Source organism: Nanorana parkeri, unplaced genomic scaffold, assembly GCF_000935625.1.
Source record: "Nanorana parkeri isolate BGI_ZX_2015 unplaced genomic scaffold, ASM93562v1 scaffold2445, whole genome shotgun sequence".
NCBI lineage: Eukaryota > Metazoa > Chordata > Amphibia > Anura > Dicroglossidae > Nanorana > Nanorana parkeri.
The window spans coordinates 15,577-25,915 of record NW_017308713.1 but is presented as its reverse complement, the minus strand read 5'-3'; positions in this window follow the sequence as shown (position 1 = coordinate 25,915).

Here is a 10,339-nt window from a genome sequence, read left to right as displayed (position 1 = left end):
ACAAAATTCCGTTGTCGGAATTTCATATTTCCTGCCTGTATTATAATGGAACTCTCAGCAGCAGAAGAGAAAACCTCTGATTGGTCAACCAAACGAAATACGAATTCCGTTAACGGATTTTGGATCCGAATTTCGGATTTCGGATAAAAAAACAACTCATCAACTCCAATATTAACCAGTTGACATCCGGGGTGTTAAACCCCCTTCCCATCCAGGCCATTTTTCAGTATTCAGCGCTGCGGTACTTTCACTGTGATTTTCGCACGGGCAGGAAAGCTTTAATGATGCACTAGACTTTATACAATTCTGAAAATGGTTCTGAAGCCCAGATATTTATACACTGCATTACAAGGAGGAGCAATGAAATATAAATATATTTTTGACACACTTTTTAGTGGTATAAACTAGCAAAATGTAGCAAAAGAGAGGAGGAGTACCTATCTACATGCCCCATAAATCCATGGCCTACTTTCACTTCATTGATGTTACAGAACTAAACTTCATACACAATACAATATGTATTAAAGAAACAAGTTTACAAGCATCCACATACCTCAGGCATGATAGCTTTCATCCCAGGCACATAAAAGAACCTGTCATCTTTAGTCAGGCCATAAGGCATAATTGGATCTGTTCATACACCACAGACAAAAATGCCCAACTTGAACACTTCAGGAGGGATTTCATAAAAAGCGACATAATCCAGTGACAACCAACACACACATCAAGAAAGCAATTCCCAGAACCAGTCTTTTACACTCTGAACAGATGGAAAAGGAGAATTAGGTCCTACTGGAGGACACCTACAACCCATGCCTAGAAATTCTAATAAAGAATTCTAACAAAGTTTGTAAAAGAGCTCCAGCTTCTTCTGCACAAAGATGAAAGACTTCAGGAAATATTACTAAACCACCACTACTAGCATAACAACAACCATCCAACAACCATCCAATCTAAGGCAGCTTATTGCGAGAAGTCCAATGTTAAAAAGAACATCTCCCTGCATGCAGAAGAGATGTGAAACTTTCTTACATACTGTATCCAGGGCCGGATTTCCCACAAGGCCAACCAAGGCCCGGCCCCCTTGGGGCAGCAGGGAGTAGAGGGGCAGAGTGTGGAATTCCGATGCCGGGGACATGTAATTGTTTTCTACATTTAGCTCTGCTTTGGCCAAGCAGAGCTAAATGTACAGCAAGGAAGCCGCCGCTTATTTTGTACATGTGATCCCGGCAATGTCGCCGAGATCACTTGTATGCAGCCTGCAGGTCTGCCATTCTCCATGGGGGGGGGCGGGTTGGCGGGTAGAGGGGCGCATTAAGGAATCTGGCCTTGGGGCAGCAGAGAGAGTAAATTCGGCCCTGACTGTATTCACAGCACCAACAGGGTACAAGTATCAGGATCACATCAGGAGTACACAATTCAGGGTATTTTTTGCTGCAAATGTGGTATAGATATTGTGTGCAAAATGGCGTATAGGACTCTATGTTGGGGAAATGGGTCAAACCTTCCACCAAGTAATTAATCTTTCTAAGTTCTTAGTTAACAACAATAAAACAGATATTCCTGTAGTGGCTCATTTCTGCAGCAGAAGCTACAGCATGAATGATCTCAATATTATGGTACTGATGGGGAAATTTAAATTACAGAAACAGCGGCTGGAATATGAATGTAAATGTATGCACAAATTCAAAATTCAAGTCATTTAAATGGAGACATACATGTTATGTGCTACTATGATTTAACTAATTTTCTGACCTCTGACAATAAAAGCCTGTTCCCCTTAAGCTTTTGGGTGGTCATTTAAAAGGAACCTTGTCATCAATGAGGTTAAAAGTTTGAGGTAACAATGGTTGTATTTCATTGCTTCTATGGATGTTTCAAAGGGACTGCCATTTGAGGTAAGAATTGTGCCTGAAATCCTTATCTCTAAATCAGTTATTCCAGTAACACGTCTGAACTCGAATCTCTTATCTCTTTAAACAGTATTTCCCACTAAAGAGTGTCAAAAGAATTAAACATTCTGTTTTTATTACCATTTTAAGAATTGTATAAAACCTTACAAAGGGATTATAGGTACCCAAAAGCTTGAATCTTTATACCTCAAGTTAATCAATAAAGTCTATCACTTAAACTGACAATACTGCTTTGATGTTGGGCATCAATATTTCTAACTTGGGAGGATATTCCAGATCCATTTGGATGCAAGCTAGATACTTTGTTCATTCTACAACAGGGTTGTTTACAGACCCACCTAATACTCTTCCAATCCCCTTTAGTTGGTTACTAGACGCTCAGTTGATGGCTTTTAGCAGATCATTGCCCTCAACAGGACTGATTCATAGACCTCTTACTGATTTTGAGAAATTGTGTTTATCGTCTGAACATTTTTTTCACTCAGAATATCTCAAAGAGAGATAATGATAATACTTTTGATACATCAGGAAAATGCATGGTCATGGTGTAGCTACATTCTATAGATCATGCACTTGGAGTCTAAAGAGGTATAAAAAGCCATTTGTGTTTTAATCCGCCAGGGTCCTCATATAACTAAGGGGGTTATTCACTAAAGAGCCGAAGGATCCAGTCATAGGTATGGCTGATCCTTCGGCTCGCTTCGGCTGCCTCTGACCTTCAGTTCAGTAGAACCAAAGGGCTTCTTTACGGGCTATTTACAATAGCCCGTACAGCACCCAAAGGCAGCCGAGCGGCTCAGCCGAGCCGAAGGCATATGCTTCGACTCAACTGAGCCGAAGTGACAGCCAAAGTGGGGAAAACGGCCGGCCGAACAGCTGGGTGGAACTAGCCGTGATCTCACGGCTCGCTCTGCCCAGTTGTAATGATAGATAGCATCCCCAAACGACCTGGGGACTCTGATCTGTCATTAAACAATAATAACTGGGTGGAGCCGGCCGTGACATCACGGCCGGCTCCGCCCAGTTGTTATTCATTGTCCGGGACCTGCTAGAAGACTCTGGCAGGTGCTGGCCAATAGGAAACAGTTGGGCGGAGCTAGCTTTTTCTTTTTTTTTTTCTTTAAAATATATGTATATTTTTTAAATTTTCCTATTTTTTATCATTTTTAAAATAATTTTTCAACTTTTTTTTCTTTTCTTTTCACTTCTTTTCTATTCTGTTCGGCATCTCGGAGGTACCGAGCAGAATAGCTGAGCTGAATGCTGCTCGGCGGCATTCGGCTATTCACTCACTGCCGTTCTGGCCCTATGAGAATAAGGGAGAATGGCAGCAAGTGAGCTGCCGGAGCTTCGGGCTAAGCCGATCGAGATGTTGGATCAGCTGAGTCGAACTCCTTCTGCACTTCGGCTCAGCTGAACATGCAGAGCATGTTCGGCTGACGAAGGCAGCCGATGTACGGCTGATTTTAGCTGATGTACGGCTGAAATCAGCCCTACAGGACTGAAGTGAATAGCCAAACGGTGTTCGTCTCACTTCGGCTGGGTTATTCACTCGGCTGCCTTCGGCAGCTTTGTGAATAACCCCCTAAATATCACAGTTGGAACAGGTCTTAAAATAAACTCACAACTGATGACCTGGGGACCATCTAACAGGGCCCAGATACAGTTATGAGCATCTTTTCTTTAGGGGTATACTGTAAAAGGCTTAAGGGTTCCCTTTGCCATTTCTTACTGCCCTGCAGGAGAGTAGTAGGATAAAACAGACAGCCAAATATACTAAAGCAGCTGGGAATCTTAACTCAATAAATTGTTTAAATATTCACTTTAATTATCCAATCATGTGAAAAGGAAATCCCTGCTCACTTTTTATAGCTAAATATGTGCAGATGAAATAAATAAATTGGACTTTGCTTTTCACCTGATTGTATAATGTAAGTGAATATTCACACAATTTATTCAGTGAAGATTCTCAACTCCTTTAGTAAATCAGCCCTAAAGTGTTTTATTTATCTATTACCTTTGATGAGTAGTACCATTGTGCTGACATTATGTAGCGCTGACTACTAAAGGAGCTGCTGGAATGTAGAGCAGTTCTGTCATCCCCAGTGGTTGCCTGAGCTGAGCCTTACAAACACACTAGTAGCAATGCAGAGGGTTTTATTTGGGCCCAAGCTAACCGAAAAAAATAGAACACTGATAACACAGAACTAGCTGCAGTACGGTTGACATGTTATCGAATTCCATAGTGCTAAGACAACAGTAAAACCAATCATATCTGTTCCCTTAAATTGCTTGTAAAGGGCCCTGCCAAAGTACAATAGGCAAATAAAAAGGGAACATTTCTATCAGCTTTAACAGCCACAATAGCAAAGATAAATATCACTGTTATTAAGAAAAAAGTACACCAATAGCAAGGTGGCCTATCTTATAATGCTTAGTCCCTATCTAAACCACTGACCATTGAAGAATCCAATACAAAGTCTGTTTGGCGGTGGGGCCATTAAAATTACATTGGATATTTCACCCTCAAAGCGAGGATACTTGTAATCCACAGTCTATGCTCCCAAAGTGTCCTGGGCAGATTTCTCTGGTGGTAAAAAAAATAGCAACAGCAACAGGATCCCTACATTCAAAGATGGCTAAAGGCCTTTCACCACTCTGATGCTCTGCAGATTTTCTCTGGTCAACAGTCCATCCCCTGATGGTCCCCTGTAGTTTGGATGCAGGTGGATGAAACAGGCAGCAGTTTCTCTGTACTAGGAAGCAGATGAGAGGTAGGCCTCATAGTCTCTGGGAGCCAGGCAAGAGGTAGCCTGCAATACCCTGGGCCTTTCAGGTCCACAGAGACTGCACATGTGGGTTCCCTGGCTCCGCACCATAGAACTGTCCTCCCTTCTCAACACAGCAGCACTCTCTGCAGTCTAGTCCCCCTTGGGTTCTCCTGCTCTACACACAACCCTTGCTGCCTTTTTGTCTCTCAGCAGCTACATACAGCTCTACCAAGACTTCTTCAGGTGTGGTGGGCAGATAAAGTCTGCGGTGGCTGTCACCAATCCAAGCCCTCCTTTCTTCCTTTTCTGCTTCTCCATGATGCATTGTCCGGTCAAGCGGTTGGAGATAGAGACTGAGCTGTGGCATGACCAGAAGAATGCCCAGGCTGTGGAACTCTGCAGTAAAGGAGCTGTTAGCCAGGCTACAAATATCTGCCCTTTCTCTGTTATTGCTTCCAATATCACAAACTGCTGAGTGGGAAACACTGTCTGAATAGAGGTTTAGTGCAACTGCTAGCCAGAAAACCAGACACTTTGAAAACCTGCTACATTAATAACTAATTACTACTAAACACCTCTATTTCAATGATAGTATTGCCAGATATGACATTTATGACCTCTGATTTTGACCTCTCTGTATAATAATCTAGCGGGGATTTCCCTCTCACAGTACATAAGTATATACAACAACAGGATTCCTGTGCTATTGTTGTGTTCATGGTGTGGGAGGCTGACACTTTAGCTAAACGTGAATTAAGCATTGAAATTCATACAGAGAACCCAGCCTATTTCCAAAGGCTTTCTGCTTTTTATAAAAGCCTAGTTATAATCTAACTGTTCACCTCACTCCTTGTAAGTAATTTGGTGATCTGGGAACCTCCTTTTATTCACCAGTTCATAATACAGGGGGAGGGGATATTCCAGAACAAACCTATTTTAGGCTCATTGTTGTCTCTCACATAAAGAATTCTTGATGTAGCAAAATGTCTGTATTAAATTAAGAGCAATTATTAACAGCCGCCAATCTGATTTAATTTTGTGTCAAGTAGAGGAAGAGAGAAAGAGAAAGGAAGTGACAAAATACAGATTCAGGAAGCAGATCCATCACTTGTGTATGGAGCTCTATGAAATCTGGTTGCAGGGGATTACAATGTACACAGATTAAAACAAACAGGTGTCAAGTTTGTTGGATGGCATTAGCAGTTTATTGAGTGTTCCCAGGAATTGCTGTTGAGATGACCATTCTGAAGCTTGATGTTGATTTATTAAAGTAGTCGAGGATGTTCACTTAGCAAAGTAAATGTTGGTAAATAAGGTAATGCTGAATTCACTTTGAATACCTAATCATGTGTGTGGTCATTTTTTCGTCAAAAAAAAAAAAGCATTATTGCCGACACATAAATGGTTAATTGAAGTGAACACAACTTTGGTATGAAGGCATGAAGATGAAGTAAACTGTACTTATATGCCAATATACCAGACTTCACTTGCACAAGGCCTGCAGATGTAACGTACAAATATAGCTAGGGATACAAGAGTTTTTTAGGTTTTTTCAACAGAATATTTATCTATTGAATTTTCAAATGTTACATTTAAAGGCAATATCAGGCTGCAATTTTAATTGCCACAACTGTCAGTTAAAACAACATGTACTAAAAGTTTTAAACAGTTTGATCTTTATCAGCCCACAGCAACAGAGTGGTCCTTATTGTGATGCAACAAGGAGATTTTATTTTGCATGTTATCACCAAGCCCACCTCACTCTATGATGAAAAATTACACAAGAAATATAACAGCATTTGTTACAAGTCAAATGAATCAAATCAAACATGGCATGAAACATATATACATAATTCATAATGTTTGTTGTAGCTAAGTAATCAGCAGTGGTCATTTAGACATCTAAACATCCAATATTTACATATAGAAAAAAAAGTTGCACAGAGCTGAAAGTTCACGAAGCTGTTCTCTGCCTTAATGCTGAAGATAAATATTTAGAATAGCACTGACAACACTCATTCTTAGTTTATTATTACATCAGAAATCTAAACACTATACATGAAATTTCATCTAATTCGTGGATTGGTGAATGTTGCTGACTCTCATATTAGAAACAAATTCCTTTTAAAACTGCTTTTGACTTTATTGTTGCATGTTTGCTTCAAATATAGTGTAATTAATTTAAAGTAACAAAAAAAATGAATATTTGCTAAAATATAATAATAAAAATAATAATGATAGTATTAGTAATTTAAAAAAGCAGCACTTTATATAGGTTACTTACTTCAACCTAGACCATATCCAGGTAACTCTTGCTACAGCACACATACAAAATACATACATACTGTACATACAGGGGCGTCCCGATAATGAGGCAGCCTGAGCCTGTAGCAGTAGGTCGGCATCTCATTGAGGCGGGGGAGGGGCGGCAGATGTGGGGGGGGTGAAAGCAGTACAGGCAACTAACAGCACCCTACCCCCCCTGCTGACAGCTTGACCACCGTCTGCTTCCCGTCTGGCTGACAGCTCGGCCATCGCCTGCCGCCTCCTGTTCAGCCGGCTGACAGCTCAGCAGACATTGTTGGCCGGCCACCGCCTCTGGCCCAGCTGACAGCTTGGCCCCCTTCTCATAGCTACTTCAGGCAGTGAAAAAGGTAGAGATGGCCCTGCATACATACAAAACAGCTACAGCAACAGTGATCTTGGCATTGTTTATTTCAGCCATCTTTCAGCTTTCACATACAAGTGTTCTAGAAGATGCCTGATTCCTTGTATGCTGATAAAAAAAAAGTGATACTATCCCAGGATCCTCTCTTTCTTGTGCAGGCCCGAAACCTGCATGGCAGTTGTCCGCTGCTGCATTCGAGGGAGATTGGCATAATTCCAGTGGCTGATCTTCCCTCTGATCACTGAACGCAGTGGCTGATCTTCCCTCTGATCACTGAACGCAGAAGAAGAAGCTGTTGAAACATGTTAGCCCCCTATGTGATAGCAATTCATTTAAGTGTAAAGAAAATTGTTGAAAAAATGAAAGTGACATAAAAAATAAAAAAAACAAAAAAGTTAAAGTGACATATAGGAGGTTATTCACGTAGAAGCTGAAGGATACAGCCGTAGCTTCGGCTAATCCTTCGGCTGTCTTCAGCCACCGGAGCCCTTCAGTTCTATTCACTATAGCCCGTACAGCAGCCGAAGGGGGCCGAGCGGCTCAGTCGAGCCAAAGGCATATGCTTCGGCTTGACTGAGCAAAGTGACACCCGAAGCGGGCTATTGTCCAACAAATGACAGCTGGGCGGAGCCAGGACGTGAGATCACGGGTGGAGCCAGCCATGATCTCACGTATGGCTCCACCCAGTTGTTATACAAGATCAGGGTCACCCCAAATGACCTCCGCCTAATTGTTATTCATTAGTCGGGAGCTGCTAGAAGACTCTAGACTAGAAAACTATAGCAGGTGGCGGCCAATAGGAAACAGTTGGGTGGAGCTAGCTATCACTGCTAGCTCCGCCAACTTTTAAAAAAATCTTTTTATTTTTACTATTTATTGACATTTTATAAACATTTTTTCAACTTTTTTTTGAACTCTTTCCATTGATTTGCTATTCTGCTCAGTACCACGGAGGTGCCGAGCATGTATGGGGGGTTGAGTGATTTCAACCGTGTATGTCCAGCTTTAGACAAGGCTTGTCCTTTTTAATAGGCCCTTGATATTGATATTGTTAGGCGTTTTTTTTAAATGAGTTCATCACTTGTATTGTGTGAAGACATGTGCAATTCGGTTTTTTTCCGTATTGAAATTCATACGAATAGAAGCATATATAAGCACATACGGACATTTGGATGCATCCGGATTTCCGAATGAAAGAAATAACGAATACCAAAATATCCGAAGTTTCCGATAATGAAAATTTGGATGCATCCAAAAAATTTTCAGAATATCATTCAGAATGAACTGTTGTTAAACATTAATATAAAAATAATTCATCCTTTGGTAGGAATTTTAGGGGGACCTCAACGCCAAAAAAATGCATGGGGCCCCACACTTATCTGACCCTTGATCCAAGCAGCAGCCCAGCAGAGAAGGAAATCAGCACCTTCTGCACCATACCAGGCTACATGCCCTCAACATGCAGAGGCTGCATTGCCAGGGGGAGACAAAGCAGCTTCAAGCTCCGTCCGGGTATTCTGACTGCAGCCGCCGATCACTGTCAAAATACAAGAAAAACAACATGCTAGTGGAAGCCAGTGGAGGGATTGGCAAAAGGGGGTGGTGGCCGCTACAAAAACAGGGGAGAAGATAGGTTGCTCACGGTTATTGCTAAAGGTGATGAGCGTGGATATATTACTGAAGATGTTTGCATTATATCATACTATTCTTTAACGAGACTTTGGAACTTGTGAACCTTGGAAACATTTTTATATTTAATGGCGTGTTTTCATTGGTTTTGTGTTTTGACACCTACAAAATATTGCACATATATAGGTTCATGATGTAATTTGTGTTGATATAGTTTGGAGTGCTGTTAAAGATTTACTGTATATTTTAGGTTTTTCAGACCACAGTAAACAGTAGGTCCTTCATCTGTTTATTTTTTTTACTTAGCTTTGTTCACTTCTTACAGTTAGGAGACTAGATCATGGGGTTTTTAAAAAACTTTTTTTTACATTTATGTTTCCATTTTTCTAACAAATACATTTATGTTATCAAAACACAACTATCTATAGGTAGATGTGTAAGATTTATGTAAGGAATATTTTCATGGACAACCATGAATGATATAGAAATTCTTTATATTCTTTGAAGCTGACCTCATAGAGGCTACAAGTGCAGTATTTGCAAGACATAGATGTAAAGCTGACAGGAGGGACTTTTCATCTCTATTTCTCTCTCCTTTCTCTTGTTATTTCTATCTTTCATCCCTCCCGTGTTATTATTACTTTTAATGTAAATCTCCAAATTGTAGATAATATGTTACAAGATCCTTTTCTACAAGTATCCATCCAATAAATAGACTAAGACTGTTTCCCAAAGTGCAGGTTGCTCAGTTAATGCAACAGTATAATACAACATTCCTCTAGATGCACCCATGCTAAAAAAAAAGTAAGCATTAAAACACTGAGCAGTATCTGATTCCACACAGTTTCTTTGGAGCATCCTGCAAATTTTCCAAATCTGAAAGCCAACCACTGACATTTTACTTATGATAAATCAGTAATGGAGATAGAACATAAAACTTAATGGTGATTTTGTAATGTCTCAGTCTACTCTGTAACTATGTTTTTGTTATATATGTAAAAATGTATATATTTGGGACTCTCTATGGCACTAATTTAAGGATTTATTACAGTCCAGTTAGTGTTCACTTCAAATATCCAGTTAGGTTAAGGAAATTATTAAATAAAATACCATTATACCTTGTTTTCTCGCTCTCTTTCCCCATCTCTCCCTTTCTCCCCTTCTCCCTCTCTCGCTCTTTCTTAGTCTCTCTCTCTACCTCTTCCTCTCTCTCTCTACCTCTTCCTCTTTCCCCATCTCTCTCTCTCTCTCCTTCTCACTCATCTTTTATATCTCTCTCTTACTTTTTACCCCTCTCTATTTGTCCATCCCTCCTTCTGTTTTCTTTAACCCATTCCTTTTTCCTCTGAGTCCCAGTA